General features: G+C 39.5%; 1 protein-coding gene across 1 annotated transcript in view; it reads left to right on the top strand.

Moving 5' to 3' along the window:
• TENM3 (teneurin transmembrane protein 3) overlaps positions 1–26668 on the top strand; it is a 1525061-nt gene that overhangs the window by 245471 nt on the left and 1252922 nt on the right. The window contains exon 5 of the mRNA XM_072950498.1: positions 4304–4344. The gene's annotated coding sequence lies outside the window, so the exon portion shown is untranslated. The remainder of the gene's footprint in view (positions 1–4303; positions 4345–26668) is intronic.

Here is a 26668-nt window from a genome sequence, read left to right as displayed (position 1 = left end):
TTCCATTTAGGTAGAGCAGTGAAACCCACCACCATAGCACAAAATTCTATGAAATTTTGTCATAAGTATTGTAATATTTCTCTCAGTATGAACTGGTAAAGCAATTAGAGCATGTTCTAATAACCTTATCTTTCAGGTGAGGATAGCATGGCAGATAGACAGGATTGAAGGAACAGAGTTGGCCAAATGCTTCACTATTTTTATTACAGTGCATGTTACATTGTAGGAGACACAGAAGAGGCAGGTCATAAATGCCTTATGGCCAACTTCTGTCCCCTGTCATTCCTCTAGAATATGTAACTACAGCTTCCAGCAATGCTGACTTGTGAGGAAGGCTGACAGTGCCCATTAGGATGCCCAAGCCCAGTTTTTACGAGGTATATAATCCACGTGTTTTGGGACCACTGTATGCACCTGCCTGGATCTCGGCGTCCCCTGCTGGTCCCACTGCTGAGACTAGACCACTTGCCCTACTTCCGGGCCAGAGTTGCTCAGAGCAGGCTTATCATCTCTGACCACTGTCGCCGCTGCCCCTGTTGCTGACTCCTTCCCCATTGTCAGCTTCTCCCAGGGCAGGGGTCCAGTCCAGCACCATCGCTGACATGCCCCCTGAGTCAGGAAGCGTGGCAGTTCCTGCCCCCAGTTAACTCAGTAACATAATCCCAACCCCTGGCCTGAAAGTCTATGGGCTGATATTATCTTTCTTAGGAAAGAACCTTCCTTGGCAGTGCTTTATGCCAAATACGTCATGTGAAATGAGGAGGCATCTCAAGATCTTTCTTGCTCTTACCTGAGATACGCACATAACTCACCCTCTCACTGTGTGTGGGTCTTTATTCAAATCTTACCTTCTCTGTGAGAACTTTATAGCCATTTCATCTAAAGTGAAAACGGCTCCCCACATGTTTTCATTTCCCTCACTTGCATCACTTTTTTTCCTTGGCATTCATTGCTACTTCACTTTAGACATGTCTCCCTCCCACTGAAAACCATATGTGGTCTATTTATTTTATTTTATTTCATTGGTAACTTTCCTACTCCCAGCATTTCGCCCAGTGCCCGATATAGTTTGTATTGACTGAATGAATGAATTACTATAAATCACAATGATCCGTAAGTTCTCTTAACTTCTGTAGCTCTATATCATTCATGTGGAATTTACTCGTAGACTGCTATGATTTTTTGTTAAACTTTTCATGAGAAAAGATCCTGAGATTTACAATTTGATTGTAACCTTACTATATAAAAAGCAAGTATGAATATGCCTTTTTATTAATCCCCCCATGCCAAATTTAGAGGTACATAGAAAGGTGAATGAATAAATAAATGGGAAATTCACCAGATAGGTGCAGGAGAGCTGGTGAATGAGGGGCCATGGAGGCCGAGAGTAGCAGAGGAGGGGTAGGAGCCTAGAACCTGACAAGGATGACATAAAATTGAAGGTAATTATAGGCGCCTAACACGGGAGTCCAGCTGATCTGTGCATCACGCTGTCTAAACAGAACAGAGTCACCCCGATGAATTCAGTATTCGACACGTGCCAGCTTCTTTTCATCAAGCCTTCCTGTTTGTCAGAGCTATATTTGGCAGATGCCAGGCACCGTTCTGTTAATTTTGAAAAAAATGGAAACAGTCTAAGCAATCAAGACAAATCACAGACCCGGATAGACTGTGCTCTTTTCTGTATTTCACAAATGTTCCCTCTGAATCAGTTCTTTATGTGCCAAAAGGTTAGGCAATATAAATCTGGAACAGAATATAAACTCAGATGGGCTAAAGTGCCTCATTCCAGAGTGATAAAAGTTAAAGTGCAGTTCTGGAATAATTTAGACTCAAGGAATATATATATATTTGCAGTACTGGCTGAGAATGATTTATTTACGTTGAGTCACTACACACAGGCCACCTTCTCTCTCTCCTGCTCTGTGGCACAGCAGACCGGTCAGGTGAGAAGAGGTGTCTGGGTGCGTGGGTGTGTAGTGCAAGGGGTGGCTAGAGGATGTGAGTCAGTGAGAAGGTGGAGAAATGAACACAGTCAGGAAAAGGACTCAATTTCTCAGCACACAGAAGCACAGACTCCAGTGAGAAGAACTGAGGGTTATTTTAAAGAGGCTGGTCAGCCCGGCTACGTAGTGAGGCTGGTGTTGGAAACCTCTATAGAAAACCTGGAACAGAGGAAGCCAGAAAAGAGAGAAAGATTGAGAGGTGGGGTGGTGAGAAGTCAGAAGTCCTCTTTGTGAGAATAGGAAACTCAAGGACAGATGACAGAGGGGCTCACGTGTGTTCTAGCGTGTAAAGCTGAGAGCTGTGTGGTTGTCCAGTCTGCCCTGCCTCCCCTCTATGGCTGGGACTGTGGGAAGCATCCTCAGAGTGCATAGCACTGCCCCTTCCGCTGCCTCCTACACCGGGTTGCTATGTAAGGTCACTGCTGTGTTTGACTGTGAAAGCAAAGATTTTGACACCAACAGTGACTCCACTGAGATACATCAACTTCCTACTTAATGTTTGTTAAAACAGATACTGTCACTAAATAGCACCATTTCCTTATTTTTGCAACAGTTTCAAATGATCTATACTTTCAAGTTCTTTTATTTATCTTCTGCCTCTCTCAGGGACTTTTTAATCGACATCTTTACAAAGTGTACAGCTACAGCAAGCTGCCTTCCACCGACGAAAGGCAATGGTATTATTCTCACATGCGAACATTGCTGTTGAGTCTGATCTGGGACGCGTAACCGTGGCTATCAGTGTTCTCTTCACACTCCATCACTTGCATGTGTTCCTGAGACTTCTAAATTCACCTCTTGCCTCAGTTTGACAACTCAACATGGCTTCTGAAACCGTGTCGCGTAGATATCTCAGTAAGGGTGAGGAGTAGCTCCATTTCTGAGGAAATTACAGTGCGTGTCACTCTCAGAGGTATCGGCTCCACCTGCAGATCAGCGTTTCCAAGAATCAGACTCATTACTGAACGTACTCTTCAACGCCACGACGGTCCCCCTATTCTTTCTAAATCAATTTCTCTTCGGCTTCTGTTAACCTAGAGGGTTCTTATGTCTCCCCACTCAGAGGACTCCTCCTCCTCCTCACAGATCTCATCTGAAAACACGAATTTTCTGTCTTTTCTTTGCCTCTTAATGCCTCTCCCTTCTTGCTATTTGACTTTGCAGTTGTATTGCTTAACTCTGTCAGTGTTGGGACATGCAGTTTGTACAAAAGCTGCTACCCGTGCTGAACACCTCTCCCCGTCAGAGACTCCTCCTAGGTTAGAGATCTGTGGTTGTGCTCTGGGATCATCACGTTCGTAGTAACTTCCAAGAAATTTAACTAAACTCAGTGTTAAATCTTCTGATAACATATGTAGGTCAACCCAAGGCTGTCAGCATTATGCACATATAAGCACCACCACATTTAAAAGCCTAGCAGACAACGTCCCGACAGAGTATCTGCTATGAAAATGCAGATCCTTCCATCTAATTTATATCTTTCATCATAAAATTATTGTACGCCATTATGGTATAGAAGAGAAATGATGATGAGAGCAAGAGAGAGAAACACTTGAATTCTTATGGGTTGCATTTTGCCTTTAGCCATGTGAGTGTCCAGCCAGCACCACCACCATGCTCTTTTCATGCCAGTTTTAGGATTGCAAATCAGTGCCTTAACCACAACTCTTTTTACCCATGCTTTGAGGCATTCATACCCAGCTCTGAGTTCACCGAAGCGAAGTTGGAGCATCTAGGGAGAGTGTCAAAACAGCAGTACAAACATTAGCGTGACATCCCAGTGGCTTACTGCAACCCAGACTGCAAATGCTACTTCAGGATTGTTGAGAGGCTGTACATTAGCTTGGATTCCTATCTAGATGCAACGATTTGTGGAAACTTGTTGGAAAACCTCAATGACGCAGTAAATCATTTTTTTCCTGTGATCTTAACTGAGTTTCTGAATAGATGTCGGTACTAGTTCAGAATACGATTCCACTGTTTTATTCTCAATTATTGTATTAATCTTCTGGTTGTTTTCCTTAGCATGCATGTGAACGAACTGACAGCTTGAACCGCTTAGTATGTGGAAGAAAAGCATTTAAAAAAAAAAGGATAGATTTATGATGTGCCCCAGTTTAATGTTTGGAAAGAAGGATTATGATATTATTAGTTACCAGTATAATTTAGTATGATCATTGCTGTAAGTGTATACCATTGAATCATAAATCATATAATTTTTTTTTTCTGTTTTGTTCAGTTAAGTGGCCTGAGTAAAATAATGGCATCTTAGGTTTTGTTTTGTTGTTAATTTGCAGGCTGGCGATGGAATTTCATTCTTTTGACTTCTAGATTCCTTGTAAGTAAATATATGACCTTTTCCTAAAATTGGGAGCTGCTAAAATGTTCCACTGTTTACTTATTTTCACTTCTTTACATAAAGCATAAAAATAATTCCAAGAGGAATATTTTTCCTAAGCAATACTTTATATTTGCTGAGAATTTCTCAGTGATTTTATGAATTTAGCGTATATGCGTGTTTTCTGAATATCAGTGTCAAAAAAGTAACCCTCTGAAAGTTTATGACAAATTCCTAAAAACCTTTCAATAATTGTACAGATAATATTATTATAAATGAAATACTAAATGAATTCAGGTGAGAAAACTTTAAATATTGAGAAACACATTTTCTTCTTTTACTGCATGCCAGTTACCGTGAATTCACTTGATACTGACTGAAATCATCCTGATCATAAAAAAAAAAAGTCTTTGATATTTATGTGGACAATATATGCCCTTTTAGGAATGGTAATAATGGTAATAATGAATGTACATACTTAATTAACTATTTGGGACCCAATTAGAACAACATTTAAAACAAACACAAAAACTCTGCGATGTTCAAGTGAATCATTGAGGTGGCTGTTTATTCAGTGCATCCCCCAATTAAAACTCCCTGCTTGAAATACCACACAGACTGCTCTAAGTTTCATGTTGAGGGCCCTGTAGTAATACGACACAGATAAAATCAGCGGGGTGTTGACGTTGTGCTGGTGGAAGATGTGGCCGCTGCCTCTTACTGTCCATTAAGAGACACTTGCAGGGAACATCCGCGACTAAACTAGCGACCGAGCCCAGGAAGCATTCCTGAGGATGGGGAAGAGAAGCCAGTCATCCCACTGTCATGGCTTCCCACCCTTCCCCTTGTTCGTGTTGTGCTTCCCAGCGGTGGTTCTGGAAGAAGGTAAAAATGGTATCTCAAAAAGTCTAGAAGAAATGAGGCATCTACAGGGAGATAATTGGGTTTTCTAAACTTGATGGGAATTACTGACTTGAGTAGACTAGTTGTACGTATGCTGGGCTTCTGCTAGTCTTAGTGCTGAGGATGCTCCTGTCCGTTCTTCCTTCGATTGGTGTTGTTCATTATTTGTGTGCCAGGAGCAACTTGAGTCTGTATCTCACTGGCTGTACTTGCTGCTTTAGATTCAGTGGAAAGAGAGCTGGGGAGGCTGTGCTCTCCTGAAAGGTGGGGTGGGGAGGAGGGAGACCAGAGGCCCTCAGTGGTGGGGATGCTCTTCGGTAATAATACTACTTATCTCACTGTTCATGTGCTTTTTAGTTTTGCAAAATGAATGTCCATGAGAATGACACAACTTTATTTAATATACGAATAAAGTGTGATTTTTTTCTTCTTGCAAAACAGCTCATAATTAAGCATAAATGTGTTTATTTTTATACACATTAAAAGTAAGTGTTGAGCTTGGGTAATGTTTACGTATCACAGTTAGACCAGGCTCTGTGTTGGGTTCCTAAAACACACTGGAGCATCCCTATTTTATAATAATCGACAGTCACATCTGCAGACATTTTTGGGTGACAAAGAAGAGACAAAGCAGGTGGGAAATAAGTCCGCATGCTCTTAAAATGATAGCCGTCGTGACTGAGGGTGGGTAGAAATTGAACACCCTTTAAAACAAGGAGGTTCTTTTTTAGAAGAGGGGAGAAACTAGTTAAGAAAACACAGTTTGACATGTTCTTATTGTGCATTAATGTTCCAGTCATTACAAGTGCACTCTAACAGTTCTGACTGTGATACATTTGTTTGGAATCCATATAGTTCAAACATTTATTTTTAGAAGTGTTTGTCACTTTAAACTAATTAAGCCATTTCCTGGTTTTAATGAATTTACTGCTTGGAAGCACCGACTATAAATTTGCAAGACCAACGGAATGAAGCTGCCCCATGGAGGGTGGTGCTAACTATCCCTCTGAGCATTTCACGTTATGAGTTTGTGTTTTTTATGCCTGCCGTCCTTCGGTCAGCGGGGTGTTATTTTGAATGCTGTGCTTGAATCTCAAAGCCTGTTCTATGTCAGAGAAATTGTCTCTTGTCAATCTAGTGCTTTAAGACACAACTCAAAAATAACTCAAATATGTTCTCCTGTTGGCCAATCTACACCCTCACCCCCCAAAATTTAGAGAATGTCATTACAGACAATGTTCAGTGAATTTTCTTCCAGTCACCAATTATGGTAGCTCCAAGGTGAATCCTATGCCACATTAATATCCAGGTGTACCTCCGAGTATTTGTCACTTGGTCCCAGATTGATGTCCTTGGTGTAACTACATTTCTGCTCTTTCTTGCCTATTCCCAAGAAGCCTGCTCTCCTATGTCATCGGAACACTGGTAGAGTGTCAACACGGAAAATAATGTTTATTATGCTATTTCCTCTGGTCTAGAACACCATTTCCCTACCTTCTGCCTCTGTTCAAACATACTCATCCTTCAAGCCTTCTGCAAACATCAGGCCCTTCCACGAAACATGACCTGTCCCCTCTCTTCAGTATGAAAATACCCTTTTATTTAAGACATTCATAAGACACTTACTGTATCAGAGTTTTCCTTTTATTGGGATTTATTTGTTCCTCATTTTTTCATCTAATTGTGTTGTCAGTGCTGTGAGAGAACTGTAATGTGTCATTTTTCATGCAGTAGGTATTTATTGACATTAGTTTCTCAGCTGTGTTCTAACAATACTTTTGGAACCTCCCATACCGAACAGTATAAATTCCAAAATATTTAGAGGAGGCCTGTGGATTCAGTCTAAATACCCATAGATTATTTCTACATGAGGATCTGAAATTCATTTCTTCAATCTTGCATTGCCTTTTGATACTTTTGTCTATCACTAATGCTTCAGAAAAATGTGATAGTATTTGATTTGGACCACAGTAAAATAGCCTACCTCAAAGTGTTCACCCATTCATTCATTCATTCATTCATTCTGGGAATACTGATATAAATCTGATACAGAGTTTATAGTAAGAGCCAATAAGAAAGCTCTTGCAAGTTCCTAGATGAGCAGTTATCAGGGCATACACGAAGGATGTGGTAGTAAAAATGGAAAAAAATAGCAAGTTTGAGAGAACTTTTTGTGATTGGAGTAAGGGTGCTGATAGGTAACCATAGACTCCTTTCCAAACCAACTATATCCTTTACGCAGGGACCAGAAACAGAGTTTATAGTTGTCTTTACCCAGGACTGGGGAGTGATTAGGATATGACAAAATGACAAAGAATTATTAAAATTATCTGTCCCAGAACGCAGACTTGAAATGGGAATGTCCCATTCACCATGCCGATTTGTCTTCTACAGATGTTCCTTGAGCATGTGCTTTACTGGTTTTCAGTTACCTACTCAATATAACCCAAGAATTTATCCTTTCCTTGTCCCTCTCTGCACTGTCATCAGCCCAACTCCTGTTCTTCCTTTCTAATGCAAACCTACGCAGGAGTGAAGCAGAACTGTTCTTTATTCCTCAGAGGACAGTCTGGAGCTCCTGATATTAGGGTATTCCACTTGACGGAAGTACCGTTTGCTGGAATCGTTACTCATTTCTCCTGGTCTAGTTCAAATGGCACCTCTTCCAAGAAGCCTTTTGTAAGCATTCCAGAAACTGAAGGTATCTTTCTTCTTCAGGGGGCAAACTTGTGGTAAGAAACAGGACATTAAGCAAACATTCCTCTGAATATATGCAGCTTCTTACACTCAACAAGTAGCTCTTTTTGAGTGTAAATGAAGCTTTTTACCCTATTTTATGTTCCTCAGAAACTAACATTATTTTGCATAGGTAGTTGATAAATATATTTGAATGAATGGATGACTCTCAGTATGTCATGAACCAGCATTATTAGGCTGTTACACCTTTCTTTCAATTATAGTGTCTCTATTGGACCAATTACACTTTTTTTTTTGGATCACTTCAAACTGGATGTCAAATAATTTTGCAAATTAAAACACTAATAAGAGGGGAAACATTTACAGCGAAAACAGAAGCTCCTGCTCTCAGCCTCACGGTACCTACTTTGTATTCAAGTTTCACTGTCATCCTGGGTGCACTTGACAGCAGCTCCATTACTTTTACAAGTACCATCAAAATGTGTTATTCTTGATCCAATTCTGTCATTTGAAGGTCACATTAGCAGAGGGCTGAGAAATGTCCGGCTCTGTACAGAGCTGCTGGAGAGCCTGGCAAACATCCTGCTTCTGCTTGATTTGCAAAATGGGAAAATGCTTTTCTGCCCCATAGGTTTTGTGTTCGTAGGTGATCATATTTCAGAGGTGAAATATGAAACAAAAATTGAGGCATTTGACTGTAAAATAAGCCCAATTTTATTGAGCTTTACTCTCAAGGAGTGACATGTGCAAATTAGAAAGCCTTATAGAATGGAACGTATTGATTATACTACTAAAATATTTGTGTGCCATCATATTTAGAAAACCTTTCAACATCCTCCCCATAGAGGTGGTAGGGTCTTGCCTGACTTAATTACTTTAGTGATTGGTGGGTCTGTGCGTGTGTACAGGAGGCAAAGGAGAGGGGGATTACCCACATGTCAAAGTAGTGAAAATAATGAAATATGACACGTGCTCTGAAAGATCAGTATGCCTCAGTGTCCTGTTTTGTCTTCTAATATTGAACAGAATTTTAGTATAACAGGAAAACACTTAACTTCTTAACAAACGTACAGTGCTTGCCTTCTTTAAAGAAAATGGAATCTACTGTGAATGAGGCCTCTGTCTAAATCACGTTATTAGGGCAACAGATATTTTGTCATTTCTTTAGAGTTCTCACTAGTACCTGATGCAGTGAGTACTGAACTGGTCTCCTGATGATACATCAGTCTCCCATCTCAGTTGAACTAAGTGAAAAGACAGTTAAAATAAATATATAGTCTGCTTCAGTCATTCGTTCCTTTACTCTAGAATTTAGACAGTGAAATGAGTATCACTAGTGAAAAATCATTTAAGAGTTTCTCCTTCCTTGCTAACCAAAGTAAAATTTATAAACCTGCCTGTGGACTTGAGAGCTTAAAGTTATTCAAGAGTATCCAATCCACTGATTCTCAACCCTATTGAAATGCACAGGAAATTTAACCTGTATATAATCATCATTTCAAAAAATTAATATTATGCAATGATATAAAGAAGAGATAAAAGTAATCTGTAATAGAAAGATATATATGTCTAACTGCAAGTACATACTCACGTTCCACTGCAGGAGAAGATGTTGTGAACTCATTTCATCTGACATCTACACACAGGAACACAGTGAATGCACAACCATGCATGCAGTCGTGTAAGTGTACCAACAACACAGATTACCATTGGTGATGTGATTTTCTATAATGATGAGTAAGTTTTAGTAAAAATTCTAAACAAAAGAGAGTGCAGTCTTTCACTATGTGGGTTTTGCACTGCTGGAAATTTTTATGACTGTTAAGACTTAGAAATACTTTTTGTTCATAATTAAATGGAGTTACATTATAGGGTTGGATAATTACAAACAGGATTTCCCCGTTGAGACTTGCCACTAGAAAGCCGTACACAATGAATGTGAGGTTACTCTTCCCTCCATCCGCCATGTCCTGTGCATTGCCAGATGTTTATTATCCCTAGTTTTCACTCACTGGATGATTATAGCACACCCAAACATGATTACACCAAAAACTGCATATCCGTAAAATCTCAAAAGCCTATGGGGGTCATTAATGCTTCTGTCGAGGTCCTCTGTCCAATCCAATGCCTTTATTTCATGGATAAAGAGACTGAAGCCTGGAGAATTTAAGTAACTCACCTGAAGTCACACAGCTAGCGCAAAATATAGCTGAACTAAGTGATAAACTTTGGTTTTGGACTATACTGAATCTGATCTTATGCCAACACAGAAGCTCTGATGTCGGCAGTGTCGAGTGGACCAGTGCTCCGGGGAACAAAGGCTGTAACCTCGCCAAGGATACCGTGCGCATGTGTTAATGTAGCCCAGACAGACATCCCAAAGGATCAGTGTATTTCCTGAGTGCAAATAAACCAAATCTACACCCTCTGTTCGCATTAATCCCATCCATCGTCTTGTCTGCTTATACAATCTTCCCTCCCATTCTTGGAAAGAAATGTCTTCCAAATCTTTCCAAGAGCTTCAACTAAATCCCCCTTCCATCTGACAAACATATTATTTCCTCTCTGTACAGGTTCCAGGCCTCTTCTTCATTACTTTGTCCACGAATATTTCCCATTTTTCATGGTGCTTACAGAATCTCGTGTTCACCTCCCCTATAAGTGCACTTCTCTGTATGTACTAGTTCTGCTTATATATCAATGAAGAGTTTATTTTCACTAGTTTTTATCTGTCCTACTAATTGAAAAGTCCTGGCGGAGCAACCAGTTCCAAGCATTTAATGCCACGTTCAACACCCTGTGGCCACTTCACCAATTGTTGACTGATTTATATCAAACTAAGGTCTAGAATAGCCACAGTTCTAATGGTAACTTAATACAGGCTATAAAAATAATGAGATTATATAGAATATAAACAGTTCCAGATCCTTCAAATATTGTTGATAAATTACAAGCTCTTCTTTGGAACAAGTTTCATGACATTTGATTATTGAAGTTCCTGGACGAGTGATTGTTTTGTCCTAGTTGCTAGGAGCCATCTCCAGGGAGAGTTCCTGTAGCCCTCTTCACAGTGGAAACTGATAAGTAGAAGGGTCATCCAATTAGTTCCTGTGGCTCCAGGCAGAACTGTACTTAAACTGTCATCAGTTCTTAACAGTCTTCAGAGAAAGAGCTCCTACAACAGCCAACAGTAACCAGTAACCGGACCCTTACGTCAAGAATCCATCGAATCTCCCACTCTCTCAAAAACTAAGCTAAACTAAACTAAACTAAAACAGAAACAAACAAACAAACAAAAACACTCTCATTTAAAATTACTTATTTTTCTTTTAACATTTTTGGAAAATAGCAATCGTTAGCCAGGATGATCACTATGAAACTTGAAGATAGGAAGCCATTGCTGTTTGTTCACTTGCATTGTGTTCAAGAGCAGCGACTTTTTTTTCCTAATATGGCCTCCACCTCTATAAATTAAACCAACTGTGCATTGAATTTTGTGGTTTTTTAGTATGTGCAACTGCCTTTTCTTCTACCTATTGTTACCATTTACTAATAAACAGTGAGCACTCCTGTGAAATACATTCCATGCTAATCTGGCAAGTTAGAGATGACAAAAATCTACTCCAACATTTAAAAGCCATGTCTTAAGGTAAATGACAGATATGGTTTAAGAATTTATTACCAAATTAAACCAAAAGTACTCAATAATATTTATCAAAAATATTCCATAATATGCACATCAAATAGCACAGAATTCTGTCAGCATCTAGCAATCAACATCAGTCCCCTCCTGTCATTCCATCCATCCATTCATCTAATAAATATTTATTTCCATATTTTACACCAGACCTAGACACTGGGGTCGTAATAGTAAACAAAATATTTATAGCCTCCCTATTCACAGAATTGACATTTTAATGAGTTAGAAAAATGTTTATCAAAGATATCAAATGCATTTATTACTGCTTATTGAAAAGTGCTATAGACGAATCAAGGATATCTGACCTAGTTTGGAGAGCAGGGCATGAAAGAGTGGAAGGGTAATTTAAATGAGATAAAATGAGTTTTAAACTTAAGCTGATTAGGAGCTAATTAGAGGAAGGTAGGAGGAAGGCAGTAATCCAGACAAGGAAACACTATGTGCAAAGCCCAGGGGAAAAAAAAAGCGATTAGAAGACCAAAGATGAGTTTTCTGGCATGTGGCAAACAAGAGGGAGAGGGTTCTATCTGAACTTGAAATGGGAGTCAGGAGCCAGATCATGGAGAGTCTCAGAGACCATGTTAAAAATGTAGTTTTTAAAACTCTTTTTGATTTATGAACACCATTAGAGATTGTGGCGTTAACATTTCAGTATATAGATTCTTTCCGATGATTGCGGAACTCTAATACTGTTCAGAATGTAGACCCTTGCCTTTGTCTCCATTATACAAAAAGGAGAAAAGTCAATTACGACCTTTAACTTTTTAAAATAATTTCACTAGTTTAGCATTGTATTGAGAATAGTAACAATAAAAACAACAAAAAAGTTCTTTCCTCAGTTGTACATTGATAATAAGTAATTTTTTTAATCTTTTTTTCCTGAATGAAAAGTGTTTTCTATATGTGCCTAATAATACTTCCATTAGTCATTAGTGGGATTATTAAGAAGCTGTCATATCTCCTGCAATACTGTAGTGAGCAAATAATGCCTTTTATTATTTTTTGAAGTGTCTACCAGAATTACTACTATTTTTCTATTCTTGAGAGGGGAAAAATTCCTAGCCAAGTCACAACAGAAAGTCTTTGTGTTCTATCCTGTACCTTTCAATTCCACAAAAAAGTAACATATGAAGCAGACAATATAGAACATAAATCTCCTGTGACCTTGACTAAAACAGCCATTGCCTCACTAACGGTTTAGCCAGACAAGTAAATTATCTGCTTGATTTTCTAATCAGTAAATCTCCAGTTTGTAGAGCGTCATTGATTCATTTAATGGTGAAAATTCCGAACATGGACTTAACTGATTTTCACCATCATTGTCACACTTAGAGGCCCACTCTTTTAAGATATTCATATTTTGACCCGGATTTTTAGAAGTTTGAATTAATAATTATATTGAAATAAGAGATGTCTGAGAAACAGTAGGCATATGTCAGGGGAGTTGAAATAAATGTCTTTGATAATTACATGAAATCAAGAGGTGGAAATGTGTTCTTTTTTTTTTTTTTTTTTTGGTAGCCAACAGGACATTGGTCCGTGTCTCTTGTTCATCTAATTTCAGATGAATAAGGGATGCTAAGGACTGTTGTTGATGGTTGAAATTAGGTTAATTGCTTGTCAAAGGTGGATTTCTAAAACAGTGGTACTCGTGATTTGTATATGTGGTGATATCAATCACAGTTATCTATACAATGCCAGTGCTAATCATATGCTTACCACGAAGTGAAAACTTAAAAAGGATCTGCTGAAGACAAAAAGAATGACTTAACAGCTAGAGAACGTTTATACCGACTCTCCAACGCAGAACTAGATTGTTATTTTAAAGCATCGCTTGTCTTTGGCAGAGTTAGACACACGTGAGAGATTTACGAGGCACTTTTAATGTTCTACTGTTGCATCATATGAATTCAGGACTAGTCTCCTGTGATGGTGAACTGAAAAGTTTTCCCTTCCAGTGTCAACTAGCATAGAATGTAATCACAAAACAGTGAACCCTGAACAGACCTGTTTAAGGTAAATAAAAATAATCTGTTCTAGCTTTTCTCATGACACCTTTCAAAGTTTATGTGAAAATTTTAATAGGCTCCTTTCTGGGTTACAAATGTGAAGACCAGAAGCACAGGGTGAACCACACACGTGACGGCTTATAGCATTCAAGACAATTGCTCGTAGTTACCGGGCGCGTGTTGTAGGGATGGTGCGGGGAGTGGACGTATATAATTCTTACCTTCTCTTCAAATTCTTTAGTCCATATATTTCATTCTATTCCTCATATTATATGCATTAATAGATGATCATCAACAGTGTAGGGAAACGTGAAGGAAATATTTTCTCAGGCCGTGTGAAAGAACCAGTCAGCTAGCAGAGCTCAGGGTGTGTTTATGTATGCCGTGGGGCCCTCCGTGTCCATTCCAGAGTCAGCCAACACGTGCCGGCCCCGTCAGACCGCATTCAGGCCACACAACGCGGGCGCATGCTTCTCATTGGCCACTGCAGGTGATTCCACATAATCACACGGGCTGAGGGACTCCTGCCAGTGCTGCTGCTTTTATAAGCAGAACAAGACTGGTGATTAAATGTACAAAAGCTCCTTCCTAAGGAGCTTTCTTTCAAAAAGATACCTGGGAGAGGATGTTCCAGCCCTGAGCCAAGGCTTAAAATTTCCTAGAAGGGGTATTGGTGGCAAAATATAAAGTCTCCAGCCTCACCCCTGTGGTACCAGTGAGGACAGTGCTGGGAAGAATCCCGTGACAGACACGGTTTTAAGTGAAGACGTTTTAATTTTCTTGGTATGATGACAGCCTTAGCCCTTTGACATCCTAATACTCTGACTATTTTTTCCTGTTTGGAATATCATTATGCCTGAGCCGGCAAGGGGTTATGAACTGTACAAATTAGAAAGTTATTTCATCCACTCAGCACAGAAATACTGGTCTCTATCTTATGTTAAGTGTTCATCTATCAATATTCAACCAAAACCCACCTGTCCAATAGATGTAAATTAAAGAATGGTATAGATAATGTGTAGCCTTTTTAATTGTTTAAATAATCAGCTAAGTCACCTAAATTGTTTTTCTGTCTCCACCCAAGTTGTTCATTCCAGCTTGTGGAGAATTAAGAGGCACAGTGAATGTGTGTTGATTGACTGATAAATATTACAGAGACAGGATAGAAGTCAACTCAGTGCAGCCTGAGGAAGCGGTGTCATAATTAGATAGTTCTTCTTTCTCCAGTACTGGTACATATTCCTGAGAAATTTTTGAAACTTTAAATTCATTTAAAAAGTTACTTCTCAAAATGATTTTAGGGATATTTGACATTTCCAAGAGTTGTTTTTTTTTTCCAGTGTTCCTTTTTCATCATGCTTGCTAACACATTTTATATTGCCAGTTAAATAATTATTCCTTCATATTAAAGTACATATCACTATTGGTATATTTTTCTTTTTTAAAGATATCTTGCAAGAAAAAATGTAGACACACGCAGTTAATAACGTTCTAGAAATGATTTGTCCTTAAATATGTGATGCCCCCAAAATGGACAGTTGTTTTAAACCTTCCATAAATTCATTCCCTTCCAGTCCCTTTCCAAACAACTGAAGTTAACATATATTTTAATATTGTTCTCTTAGATTTGTTTCATACTAAAATGTTCTAAGAAATTGTAAATTACTTCACAACAATAAATGACTCCACCGACTCTAAAATACAGGACCATTAAACTACCATTACTTTTTGTTTTTTGATTCATGGATTTATCAGACAATAACTGGAGGCCTGGTGCCATTAATGTACTTTTACCAAAAACACTGAAATCAAGAAGTATGTACAAAAAAGTCATTAATGCAATTATGCTTCTGTCTGGAAATTTTGTGATTAAGTGCATGAACCACAAAATAACTATCCTCCCTGTCATTAATATCCCTGCCTAATTAAGTGCATCTGAAGTAGACTTTTAATTCTCCAACTTATTTAGTTTGGGGACCAAAACACACAAACCCACATTTCAACGCGCACATTTCTAGTCGTGGTGATGCATCCCCGACCCACTGGTTGCCAGGTCTGCATGGAATTCGCATTTGATCACGCATTAGTGGCAGTGAAGCACACAGTGCTCTCCCATGCCCTCTCTGAGCCTGCGGTCTTGCTGCTTCCTCTGTTGCTAAGACCATCGCTCTCTGCAAACATGGGCTGAAAGGCTCAGCTCAAGCGTAAACCCCCAGGACCATCCAGAGCTGTCCTGGGTGCCTCTACGTTAACTTCTGCAGACGATCAGTTTCCATAATTTATCAGCATGTTTTAAGTGTCTGTCTCTCCCACAGACTCTAAGGTCCTGAATGTCAGAGACCATGTCTTATCCATCTTTTATTCCCTAGACCTTGGCTGGCATTTAGGTTAGACCAGAGCCTGGTTCCCAGTAGATCCTCAGTTAGTGTGTCTTAGGTTAAAGCACTCCTCAGCCTCAAAGAGAGATCAGGCCCGTGTATCTTTTACTCACTCTACCCACTGTGGTCTTCTTTCTCGAACTCTTTGGCATTACTGAATTGCTCCTTCATGGTCACAGGCGTTACCTCATGGGATTCCCTCAGCACTTCTATGCAATAAATCCGATTCTACTGCAGATGGGAGACCCAAAGCAAAGAGGAGAGGCAGTGATTTGCTGGGATCACCAGGCAGCATGGAGCTACAGGCAGGTCTCAGGTCCGCCTCTCTTCTCACCGCCCTGCTCTCTTTCCTCTCCTCTTTCCCCAGCTGCTCTTGTCTCTTCCCTCCCTCCTTTCCGATCTCCTCAAATCGCGAAGAAGAAGGGATCCCTCACACCCCTCTGGGGCCCTGTTAGGTCTCCCGTAAAGGATGCCAGCGACAGCCCCCAGACAGTCCCGTTGCCTCCCCTCCACACAGGCCGACTCACCCCCCTCCCAACGTGCTAAGTATTACACTCCCTGGCAGTTGCAGTTTGGAAACTACGCCTACCTAGAAACATTTTGAAATGCCAAGTTGTTTTAAACTTCTATGATTAATTCAAATAATAACCTTTCACTAATACCATCAGCTCTTGATTGTTCACAAGCCATTATGAAAGGTGTGAGCTCCCCGCTTGTCATCCCTTCCCCCACCCCCTCCCCCGGGCTCTTTGGAGGCTCCGCCAGAGGGAGAGCCCTGGAAAAGAAAGAGCCCAACTTAAAATCAATCCATTGTTCCATGTGCTATCTGCTCAGAGAAAGATTTTGCAAAGAGAAGCATTGCAACCCTAGTCTAAAGCATGGTTTGGGAATTACAGTGGAGTTGATCTCCACCTCCCTTGATGCTGATCGCTGGCATGCAATCAAGAGATGAATACAAAGGCAATGTTAAAAAAAAAAAGAGAGACCAGCTCTTTTCAATAGCCAATAACAGCTCTTTGTTTTCACATTTGATCCTTTTTTTTTTATTTCTAAGCAATTTGTAGAAGTCTCTTTTAAAATTCTTTAATACATTTGTTATCTAAAGAGGCCACATGACTGTGGCCCAGAATCCTCTGACTTTTGAGCCGATTACTGATTTAAGTCCAGAGTTTCTTGAATTACTGATCCCTTACCTACTGAAATAATCAAGTGTTAAAACAAAAGAAGCCCTTATCTGGGCTTTTTCTCTTTTAAAATAAAGAAACAGATCCAGAGACATAACGGGACTTGCTCCAGGTCATACTCTGTCTCCTTGAGGCTAAGTCATACTGGGTGGCCAGTTACTGGTGGGGCTGGAATGGGAATGGGGGGGGGGGAGCTGTTATTTTTACATTGAATATTGCAGAATTCACTATTTTAGTATTCTGACCAATACATTAAATTTAAGCAATACCACGTTATCCACAATTGTCTCTCAGTTCTTACGAACATCTTTGGAAAACACTACCTTTTCCTTGGGAAAAACACTGCATATTTATTCAGGTCTATTACACAGAATGGATTGTTCAGGTGCAGTTTGGGCGATTATGGTAACTCTTTTCTTCAGACTCTTTTCTGCTTTACTCATCCTGCTCACTAGGAAACAGTCATTCCTTTTTCACTGTTTCTTTTATACGCAGGCCTCCGTATATTATCTCAGAATCGTAAACAGTTCCTAAGGCTCCCCACATGTCCAGCTCATCAGGTGTTAGAGCAAATGTTAGTGTTAGTAGCCTTGTTCTTTTGGAGAAATGATGATGTGCCAAAATGCTAGCAAGTTGAAAGTGCTTAGATACGCAGAATGAAACGTTTTTTTGCAAGGGTAGCTCTCTCTTTAAATCTTACCCATAGCACTTTTATTTCCTACATCTACCCAGCAGTAATATTCCAGGAGAAATATAAATCCTAAAATGAATTCATTTGTCACGTTGGTTGTTCTAAAGCAAAAATCAGGACCCAATGGAAGCAGAACTGATTTGGAAAGTTCTGTTGCACTTGATGGAGGAATCTTTTCCCAAATCATTATTAGCATGGAATTCTTTACTGATGAGTAATACCAGTAATTAGACATTTTGTTTTAAATTATTGAGGTATAATTTACATTTTTTTTCTTTCATGCAGTTCCTTCGGTCAGTTCAGTGGGCAAAATACAAATTTAGCTTTCATTTTTTCTCTTAGATACTATGATAGATGGTAAAGATGATCCCTAAATTAATACAGATTACAATTGGAATTACTATCAATTTTTGTAGTGAAATTCTCTCTCCAGCTAAGCTAGTTGTAGCTGTGGTAGGAGCTTTTTCCTCTCTAAGGTATCAAATTCCTGTCCACCAAGGTCAACAGGCAATATGCTGGCCCTCCTGTGCCCAACATTACTTTTAATCCTGGGCCTATCTGTCACTATGCCAAGCACAAAAGAAATGAAGAATCCGGGGTATTCTTTGGGCAGAATTTGCCCTGCTGGGTGCATATTGCTAGAGAAATAGCAAGAAATACAAGTTTTCGGTCCTCAGCTGTAAAGAAATCTTGGTCGTTTGGGATGTCCAAACCTTTCTTGATGCACTTTAAGACCACTGATTCCCTAGAAGAGCAAAATGCTGATACCATCATTCAAGACTCGGCACCAGAAGACTAGATGGCCACTATTTAAGCTCCATGCATTTCTGTGACTGCATTTGCAGCTTATAAACAAAACCCAACTTTCTGTTTTCAGTAGGTCTTACCTAATATGTCAGGTGGAGGTAGTAAGTTTTTTATTTACGAAAAACGTATGTATCAGGTACATATTACAGTGATTTCCTTATCTATAATACATGGTGGTTAAGAGAAAGAATCGTTTTGTGTGTGTGTGTGTTGCATTACTACAGGAATATTTAAGACAAGCATTTTCAAGAAATGCTGTATGCTTGGCCCCCAGCGCTTTCTTTTTCTAAATAAGGCAGGAGGGGGATAAAAGACAGGGAAAGAATTTGATTGGCCCATGGAAAGCCAATCGAAAGGCTTTGTCTGGAAGACTACAGTGTGCACGCCAAACTATGTGGCAGGCTGGCAAAAGTCATAAAGTCATCTTTACTTCCCAGTTTCATTTTTTACCAAGATGATAAAAAGCAGAAGTAAAGAAAAATCTAACTGTGATCTTAGGTGATGGAACTTCAGGGAAATCTTTTCCCCCATCCATTTCTGAGAATGAATACAGCAAAACCATTAGTGAAGATGGGCTCAGGAAAAAAAAATAATAGAACTTCTTACCCTCTAACATACTGTCTGTAACTAAGACTTATTTATATGAATTTCCAAAGAATGAACAAAATGCATTCTTTCTAATGTTTCCCTACTGCTCCTGAAAATAAATGACTCTGCCAAGATTTGCAATGGTGCCATCCATACCCCAATGATAGGTGCTTTGTTGAACTGCCTCCCTGGCTGGCATAATTTCCAGAAGTTAGGCTTCTCAGCATAAAATATTCTGTGTTTGTCCTGAATATTTTGCCTTGTGAGACAAGCTGGGTACAATTTATGCTCCAGTGTGTGCTACAGCAACTGAGATGTCACATTGTGCGATGCTGAAGGTATGTCTGCTGTAATTTATTGTGTACCTTTAGAGGGGGTTACTTTTACCTTTACTGTTGTTAAATGGTTCCCTTACCTCTGAGGGATTATTTGCATATATTTAACAGAATGCAGACCTGGCCACATTTGTTTCTAATGTCTAATTAGATGTGAAGGAACCTCGACTTAATATCATGCTTTAAATTTAACTCCGGTGAACTGTGACTGAAAATGATATTACAGTCTATTAGGTACGATCTGGAAAAATAAGCATGTGATTTGTAGTATTATTATTACAACCCGTTTAACTGCATATGTTTCAAACACTATTATACAATTAATGTCACTACCATTACAGTTTTGACATTTTAGATGAAACCGGATGAGGAGTCATAAAATTTAAATAAAAGAATATTCCATACTATTAAAGTTAAGGCCTAGTCATTTCCCATAAACTTGAAAGTATGTATTTAATCTGTTTAGCTAGTTAACTAATCGTTTTCTGTTAATGATGTGGCAGATAAGAAGTGCGAAGAACTTCTTACTTAGTGAAGATTAACCAGTAAACTTTAATTGGCATTCACCATTTAACAGGAATCTCCTGCACAACAGACTTTCTGTTGTGAATTTTAAGTGTTAAAAAAGAAATGCAAACATTGTATTTTGAAGGTTCTCCCAAATTTCTTAGGTTGCAGTCACTCCAGAAAGAGAGAATGTTGTTTACAGTTTCATCTTCAACTTTCATAGTATAATTCTCCATTGAGTTTCTAGAAATGCCCTGAGGTGACGACTGGTGGGCAGTGGTGTTTTTGTGCAGGAAATGCAGAAACAGTAGATGAAAAAAGACTTTAAGAAGCTCACAGAGAAAAAAAATGTGACAATGAGTGGGTATATGTCCAGGTATGACTGAAAAATTGTGCTGAACACTGGAATTTGACACAATGTTGTAAAATGATTATAAATCAATAAAAAATGTTAAAAAAAAAAAAGAAGCTGGCCAGGTGTGTTTAGTGATTTAGGCATTTGTACAAATAGGATTGACCCTGGTTCCTATGTTGCAATGGTAATCCACACAATTGGACTCAGAAGGGAAACAAGGAAGGGAGAGAAGAAAGGAAAACAATTGAGAAAATTTCAGCCTATGTTAATAAATTCGTCCAAGAGATGTGTTTTGAGCACTTGCTACATTCTGGGAATGTGATTGATGCTCAAAAAAAAAGTCATGCTGACGTGATTTCTTTTTTCTTTCTTTGGACAGAGGGGAAATCATTAGGTCTATTTATTTATTACTAGTTTCTGTTTATTTGTTTGCTTGCTTGTTTGTTTTAATGAAGGCACTGGGGATTGAACCCAGGACCTAGTACATGCTAAGCACGTGCTCTACCACTGAGCCATACCCTCCTCCTCCACGTGAATGTTGATTGATATTTTTATTCACGGTAATGAGGCAGATGAAACTGATATAACAAAAATGCATGTTGAAGCTTTACTTTTTCATCAATTATGTGGGCCACTTCATTGCTGAAACAGATAATGGTTTCCAAATATTGGAAGACTAATTCCTCATTTTTTTATTTGTTATTTTAAATGTAAGGCTCAACACCCTTTTAGCATAATCTGCATTATTAATAGCTTCTCCATTAGTTTTGCTCAGTCTAGATGATCAACAAGACAGTAAGTCTAGTCCTGATTTGTATAGCATTTACTGACTTCTAGGGTGTAAATTCTCTCATCATGGCTGAATTTAAGCTGTCACTGTGCTATCACTGAACGTGGAGTTGGGAGTGCAGACTAGCCCACCATTGTAAGTGATTAACACCATGCAGATGGAGTAAATATAAATAATCTTCAGAGCTTAGATGATAGAAGAACATACTGCTGCACTAATGAAGTGATGAGTTTGGGGTAGTTTTGTTTTTACTATAAATTAATTGCATGTGATTAGCAACCGGCTTGAAAAATCCCTGATTACAGGGATGATATAGCAATCTATATGCACAAGGAAGGATGAGTCAGCTCCTACCCCTTCTGCTACATGGAGAATGGCTGTTGAGGCAAAGGTAGACACAAGAAGTTCTGACAGTAGTCTGAGTGAAAGACGGTGGTGGTTTGAGCTGGGTTAGGGGTAGTGGAGGCCATGCTGTCCAACATCAGACTCTGTGCCCGACGCACAGGGCGGCCAAGCAAATCAAAACATCGGAAATTGGGGCAGAGAAAGGTTTATGGGTTTATTTCAGAGCCAAGCAAAGAGAACAAGCAGTTTGTGCTCAAAAAGCCCGAACTCCCTGATGGTTTTGGGTGGAAGAGTTTTTATGGGCCAAATGTTGGGGGGAGGGCCGCAGTCTGAGGGACTTTCTTCTGATTGGTTGTTGTGAGGTGACAGGGTGGTGCTCGGGGAATCTCAACCATCAGCCTTCTGGTTCCAACCAGTCTGGGGACAGGGCTTGTGCTCAGCATGAAGTTACTATCCTCCACCTGGGCAGGGGCCTCGGTTTCTTTAGAAGAACTCTGAGATCAGATTTGTGTCAGATAGCTCTGTATATTTCTTGAGGAGGAGCCAGGACCCTGCCCCATCTCTGCACTACTGTTGTTTCGCCATCTTCCTTTTTTTCCTGCATTCCCTCACTTCCCTAATTAGTAACTGTGTGAATCTGCCCTTTGAAACTCAGGGAAGGTCTGGAAGGCTAGAAGTCTTTTTTCTACAAACAGGAAATGGGGGACATGGAAAGGCTTTTGTACCCAGGAGGGCCCCCCAGAGCCCTGCTCCATTTCAAGAGTAAGGTGCAGTTGGCTGTGGGACCTTTTTTTTGGGAAAAAAAACATGGAAGAACTTTCTGATGAATTAGATATGAAGGTTACACTTAATGCCTTAGCATCCTCGTGTTTGTTTGAATTTAGAGCATTTTATTTTTTTGGCAAATTTTTTTGTCTAAATCTGTAATTATGTTTCTGTTCCTTTTATGCAATACAAATAAATATCAAACAGGTGAGCTTATTTAACAATATTAATCTTACAACACAATTAACACAACATTATTAGAACTGGAGATGGATGAGCCCAGTTAAAGCAGCATCAGGGATTTGTAGAAATGTAGATACTTGTGTTCTGTTTCCAGACCATTTCAAAATCCAGATGTTCTTGGTTTTGCTCTTTTTTAGGTACACACTCTGTCAGCACATTAGTACTTGGGTATATGGAAAAGAAACATGTACATAATCAATGATTTGGAATTGTGCAGCACATTTATAAACTGGATGAAATGACACCTCTTTATGAATAATGTTGATCCTTACAAAGAGGATGTATTCTTGTGAACTCAGTTCTTCTTACCTGGTCAGATTTTTCTTTTTTCCAACTATAATGCATATATTAGCCCATGGACGCAGGATTTCTTTCAGGAGAGATTGAGTGTTTACTACATATCAACATGGATAAGCCATTCTGTAGAGATTAAAGATAATAAAGACAAAATCCACCTTTATTTTAAGGGAGTAATTTAATCACAGAGCTGTTCTTTAGCTTTTTTCATCCTTGTTGAGTGTTAGGAATGGACGCCATGTCTTTTCAGTGATTAAAGAAATTAGCATCATCACTGATGCTCCGTGAACATGCCCCACGGTCTGTGGGTGAGTGTTAGAAAATTTCAATAAGCAGTGATTAGATTAACTCTTACATTTCAGTTCAAGTTAGAAGTACTAATAATTGTGTTTACTATTGCTTCAGAAATGTCAGCTTATTTCTCCCCATTTGTGATTAAATATAAGCTTAGAATTGATCCCTCCTATTTTATGAACTTTTTTTTAAGAATTAAGATTGAAATTGACTACCTAGTTTAAGTGAATAATGTTTTCATACTATCAGTGCCTAAGAAAGTCACGGACAGCAGATCAATGCTTCTTTCTTTTACATTCTGAGTGGAAATGTGAATTACAAAAGAGTAACTGATCACTTCTCAGAAAACAAGTTACAGTTCCCTACTAATGCGCTTTGTCTTATCAAATATATTTTGTTGTCTCCTTGATAAGGTCAGAGGACATAAATTGCTTGTACATCCACTTTGTATAAATAGCCAAATGGAGGTAACTCTGTGGGGCCAGGATACCCAGATTTCAGCCGTATGCATTCAGCCAACTTCATGGTAGTTGGTAGTTCACCCTCATTCTATTCCAAATTTTCTCACCAGTAAAAATGAGGGAGTGAACTTAAGTTATAAGTTCTTTTAGATTTATAAAATAATCCCAGGGTTTTCCATTTATTATCATTTTGGTTTTCATATATTGTATTTGAAGTGTATTCATATAGGTATTATACCTATATGAAATGCCTCAAAATGTGCTTTTCTTTACTGTGCACATCGATTATTTGAAAAAAGCTTTACCTTAATCGTATGGTCAGTTCCAATAACAAAGGTAGATATGAGGCAGCTGGAGTCAATAATACCCAGCACATGTGTCTGGGTTGACTAGTTTATTCAAATAAGGGTTCAATTAACTTTAGAAATAAATGTTTCCATTATAATGTTTTGTTGTTGTTAGATTGTGTTCATTTGCTTCTTTGGATATCAATAATTAACTGGGAAATCCGTTTACCATCTTTCTATAGAGCCCTAATTTGTTGATATGATTTAGATTATTTGAAAGCATTTATCATATACATTTAACTTCTACTGCTACTAAATACATCATTATTTTTTATTAAAGTTCTCATTTCCATTAAGCGTACTAAGTAGAAAATAACTATAAAATCCTGCAAAAATGTTTTTGTAAGTTGGGATAGATTAGGAGAAAAAAGAACCACTGAGATTAGAAGGATTCAGGAGACTTAAGCAAGTAGGATAAAGCAAAGATAAAACACATTCTTCTGCTACCAGGCCCCTCATTCTAAGCTCAGCTTCCCCCTGAAATCGGCCACTCCAGAGAACAGTGGTTGGGCTTCCACATCTGGTCTTTCAGGAATCCCATTATCTGTCTTAGCTGCAGCCACCATGTGAAATTAGGAGGTGAGAAAGCTGATCTCTCAATTTCTTGGTCATTTCTACCTTCCACTCCAGCCTCTCCATTCCTCTGTGCTGCCCTTCTCATTGTGTGCCACTTAGAACCTTGCAATTTTATTTCCACTCTCTCCATGGAGACCCCATTCATTACAAATCCCCCCATGCTGCAGACATTCACGTCTTCATTGACCCAAAACTCTGTACAGACTCCAGACTATTTAAGGCGTCTCACACCCACGGTAGTAAGCTGTGTTGACACCACCAGGGACATGTCCCAGCACTCGAAGGGCCAAGTCTTTCTGTCCCATCACATAGCTACTCTCCAGATTGTTCTTCCTTTTTCTTGCCCTCCAGCTTATTGAACTCATCTCTCTTTCTCTCTCTCTCTCTCTTCCTCTTATTCTCTCTGTTCTGCTCTCCCTACATAGCCTCTTCTTTTTAAAAGACTTGGATATTTTTCTTTCAGAAATAAAAAAGGCATTGACATTTGTACATTCCCATATGACTTCTAAGAAAGTAATGCTCAGTTTGGTTTCAAGCAAATAATTGCACACATTTAACAATATATGTACTTTTTTTTTGAAAACCCATTCTTGTGGATTCTTTCTTTCTTCTTTACATTCCGAAATCCTGGCTTCTCTCTTCTGTTTGTCCCCCATGGCCCTTCCAGCAGAAGCAGGTAAAGGGAAAGTTCCTTGTTCCCTGTAGCATCCAGCCTCACTGCCTGGAACCCATGGCTACTGTTTATTGTGGATCAGAGGAGTAGGGAGGCAGGAGACTGTAGACCTGCTCACCAGTCATAGTCCAGATAACTTCCATAATTCAAGGTTTGGTTTTTCCCTCTCTAATTACGACTCTCTATGCCTCCACCTCTCAGTGCCTTACCCACAAGCCCGATCTTTGTCTTCATCGTAGCCTTTCTTTATCTGGGCCTTCATCTGCTAGCACAACATCATTTTTGCCCTGCCTGCCTACCCTTGTTACCCTTCCACAGTCTGGGGCCTGTGGGCAGGCATCACAGTCAGGCATTAAACACCATCCTAAACCTTTTGCCTCACTGGCTTGCTCAATATGCCAATTCCTGGCACCAGGGAAATCCCATTACCAAATCTGTCTTTTCCTTCCAAGTGTCCAAAGGTTATCGAGGAAAGTCAGAAAAAAACATTTATTAAAAAATCATGCCATCTAATGTCAGCTGGGCCTTCACTGCTGCTTGCATCCTTTTATCCTTATATATTGATTAAACATCAAAATTCTGAAAAATCCGTTTGGGCAGTCACAGAAGATAAAAGGTTTGCATGTGCTAGCCCATGGAGTCAGAGAATGGACAAAAGGAAGCTCTAGAGCAGGCTGGCCCAGGACAGGAGTGACAAGCAGGGCCCAGGAGAGTTGGGTCAGAGGAGAGCCCAGAGCAGCCTGCTTGGCAGGAGGGGTGCCGCTGTTTGCACAGGCCCTAATGCCTGTGTCTAGAGCCGACAAAGAGAAATTCCACTGTGGTTGCACAAATAGACTTTCCTCTTCCTCAGCCAATAAATATCCCATATTCTGAATAGGCCCCCAGTTGACTTCTTGGTACAATTTGAGTTGATGGTCTGCACAGCTGTGTAGAAATGAGGGCTTGGGTTACATCACAGACAACCTCTCTGACTATAATTGCCCCATTATGGGAGCGATCAACTGAGACGCCATCGCCAAAAGTCCCTCCTTGTGAACTCCCGGAGACTGGATCCAGACCGTCTTTGATGGAAGGCCAATTGCTTAGGGATTTACTGCTGTTAGCGGCTCTGTAGACAGCAAGAAGGCTTGCTTTCAGGGCACAACGAAGGAACCATCTGTTTACGCAAGTCTTCGTCCCCCGGGGGCTTTGTGGATGTTGTTGTTGTTATTCTTCATTATTTATTGATCCTTCAGAAATACATAATGTACTCAGAGACGATAATGGTCATGGGAAATACAGTTTATGTGTATGAAAAATGTTCAGTCTAAGACACTCTGCAGAATGTTCAGAAGAATAGGGCTTCTTACATGATCACTGATGGAGCTGACTATTTAGAG

This window comes from Vicugna pacos, chromosome 26 (genome assembly GCF_048564905.1).
Source record: "Vicugna pacos chromosome 26, VicPac4, whole genome shotgun sequence".
Lineage (NCBI taxonomy): Eukaryota > Metazoa > Chordata > Mammalia > Artiodactyla > Camelidae > Vicugna > Vicugna pacos.
Note: the sequence above shows the minus strand (reverse complement) of the source record. Positions and strands in the feature narration are given on the sequence as shown.